The sequence below is a fragment of the Saccopteryx leptura genome, chromosome 8 (assembly GCF_036850995.1).
Source record: "Saccopteryx leptura isolate mSacLep1 chromosome 8, mSacLep1_pri_phased_curated, whole genome shotgun sequence".
NCBI classification, from domain to species: Eukaryota; Metazoa; Chordata; class Mammalia; order Chiroptera; family Emballonuridae; genus Saccopteryx; species Saccopteryx leptura.
In genome coordinates, this window is record NC_089510.1 from 19,188,820 (window position 1) to 19,192,116 (window position 3,297).

Below are 3,297 nucleotides of genomic sequence, written 5' to 3' on the forward strand. Positions count from 1 at the left end.
GAGGGGGGGTTGCTGAGAATTTTGTGTGATTGCTTTTGATCGTAGTTGGATGACTTCAGCTACCTGCAGAAGCATTCACATCCCTCAGGACCCCTGCCCTTTGTCACCTGTAAGCCTTGCTTCCGGCTATGATCTTACTGTGATTTTCACTCACTCTCCTTCTGTTTATCTAAATCTTATTTCCCATGACCCAGAATAAGTCCCATCTATCTCACTGTAGCATTCTTTTGATTACTTTAGCTAACAATGACCTTTCCTTTCATTTTCTTCTATTGTATATGTAATTCAATTTCACAGTTTATCTCATGAATATTCTCTAATTATTTCATGTGTTTTCTTCTATCACTACAGATACATCATTAGCCTCTTGAAGGCAAAGGTCATGCTCTATATTATTATTTCATATGTATTCACAAAAGTAGCTTATTCTAAGCTAAAAACACAAAATGTGTGCAAAAGAGAAATGAAAAAAAATGTTGATTTACTGTTTGCTTACCTATCAACTACTAACACTGGAGAATCAGGCAGTGCGGCCGGCATTGGAGGCAATGCTGGACCACAGACCTCCACGTTCCTTTGCACCTGGTCCTGTGATGGCAGAACGTTTCATCTCGCCTTTATTATTTACTAGGACCTCCGCATTCTTCAAAATAAAAACCCATGATCATTTCTCCAGTATGACTTTTATCATTGAATTACCACTGCTAGCTATACCCTCTTTCTGAGTTCTGGTTGATAGTGTCCAAACCAGTAAACAAATAAACTCTTTGAAAAATACTCTACTGGTTTAGATGGGGTTTTTTTTATGCTGACAATGTTTTGTATACCCTTTCCTTTTTAGTTTTCATCACATACTACCAATTATCTAGTTAAGTCATTATATTTTTATCTGAAGATTATAGGACTTTCCAATCTCTCTCTTTTCAATCTGTGCTGAAACAAATCCAAGGCCCCTTGTCCTTGTCCACATTACAAGTCTCATACTTTATGGCACCTCTATCCCCAGTCAGTGTTTGTGAGTATACTATTGTTCTGTACACAGCATCATTCTGTTTCTTGCTCATATGGATATTCTAGCTATTAGTCTTTAACCTCTTTTTTTCCCTGATTAAATCTTCACCACATACCAAGAAATGTCAATCACACTTGTAGGTTAAAGTCCTTTTAGAATTGCCAGGAAAAAAATATTTACTTGCATGACAATAAAGGAAGTATATAGCAGTTTCTCAAGCTGATTGTCTTTGTATAAACAAAATCAATAAGCTGGTCTATTTATACAATCAGAAGCATAAAATAGAAAGATCAAAATCAAATAATAATACTGACCTCTAGAGAAAGAGACAATTAAAGAGACTAGAAAAAATATATTTTAATCTTTGCATATTATTTGCAGAACTATTTGAGAGTATAAAGAATACCTAAAGTATTTTCATCTGAAAAAGAATAAATATCAGAGAAGAAAAATAAACATGGGGTTAAAATATAACAAAGGAATACTTTATCTTTATTCTATTATTATTTTGTTATTTTATTCTCATTGTCAGAATGAGAGAAGAAAAATAGATGGAAGAAAAGTAATTATCAATGAAATATTAGATAACAGTCTCAAAAGTAGAAAAGGGATAAAGGCTTTGGTCCCATAAAATTTCTATAATCTATGCATAAATGAAATATCTTAAATTATTCTAGATGGGAGAAAATAAGTTTATTACAGAATAGCATTAGGCTAACCATTAGAAATATCGATACTAGTAGTGCTTACAGCTCTTTTTGAATTTGTCTAATAGGTTTTGCAGTCTTTACTGGACCCCCCCAAAAAAAGAAATGTCAATATTAGAAGACAATATAGAAATGTTTTATTGCTTCTGAGGGAAAATTTGGAGTCTAGAAAGACATGTACACAAATTAGTTTGTGAGGGCTGACTAAAACTACATTTAAATATAGACAAACTCAAAAATGTTATCTCTGATGCATGCATTCTTACTTCAGGATATTCATCGACAAAATGAAACAAAAATAAAAAAAAATAGAAAGGCACAGGCTCTTGAAGACTATATACTCTAACATAGAAAAGTAGTAAAAGTCTCAAAATAAAGGTATAGGAAACATTCAACTATTAATATAACCCAAATGCCTAAAACAATATCACCTTAACCAGTGAAAAGCACTGGTTAAAAGAATAAATATGGAATAATTTACCAGAAGAATGGAGAATGTCTTGAGACAGAATCCAAGCATAAAGGAGACTTAGTAGTACAGAAAGCTTGGCTGACTTGAGGGTGTGATAATTAATACAAGCACACAGACACACACACACACAGTTAAACCATGTTTGGTGCCAGTTTAATGCCAACACAAATCCCTAAATTTGGGGTGTAGTGAGAAAGGAAACCAGTCAGTGCAAACATTCAACTGGAATACAGCACGGCTGTGAGATAATTCAGTAGTATTACAGCTCAATTACGAAACAGCAGAGTTATGGAGCAGCAATGCTGTGTGGCGGCCCTTGGGTGACACAGGTATGTTTTGCTAAAGTTGGCTTCACCTAGCCCTGTCCCCTCTGCTCTCCTCTCTGCCCCATGCCAGTCTGCTCCATTCAGCCCTGCTCTCGTCTTGTAAGGCTTGTTTGGTGTTTTAGCTCCAGCCTGGAAAATCAGTCTTCCACAGAAAGGGAACATATGCTCCCCGACCCAGTGGGGAGATTAGTTATATAGAGAGAAGTTCCAACCTCTTGTCCTTGATTGGTCTGTCCTTATTCAAATGAGGACTCCCAATTTTGTTGTTTGCTAATCCATAAGGCATTGCCATGATTGGTTAAAATGAAGCCACTCTGATTGTCCAGTGAATATGCTAATTAGCCAATAGCTGCTCAGCTCTGATTGGACATGGAAAGTATCAGCCCTGTTGGTTAAACTCTTTTATAAGGGCTGGCGCAGTTGGCAGGAACAGAGTGCAGGCAGGCAATTTAGTGCAGGCTTCTCCCTTCAGTGGGTGTAAGAGACCCCTTTTTAGAAATGGCTTCTAGATTTCCAAGTGTGAGCCCGATTAGTCACCAGGAGCCCTTTTTGGTATCTTTATTCTCAGAATCCACAACTCAAACACACACACAGCTAAATTAAAAACTTGAACCAATCAAAACAAACAGTGAAAAAATCTAACTAAAATATTTTCTCAAAATGAAACAATAACAAATTTCCTTTTAGCAATAGGTTGTAAAAAGAGACTACATTTAAGTTTATGTTGATTTTGAAAAAGAAAAGAAGAGAAAGATAGAAAGACAATTGACTGTTGTTGCA

At 35.7% G+C, this 3,297-nt stretch overlaps 1 non-coding gene across 1 annotated transcript; it reads left to right on the plus strand.

Annotated features, from left to right (window-relative positions):
- Window positions 1-1,752: 1,752 nt before the first annotated feature.
- Window positions 1,753-1,812, plus strand: LOC136380225 (U7 small nuclear RNA). Its single transcript, XR_010746901.1, has one exon. It is a non-coding gene; the product is annotated as a U7 small nuclear RNA (small nuclear RNA).
- The last annotated feature ends 1,485 nt before the right edge of the window (window positions 1,813-3,297 follow it).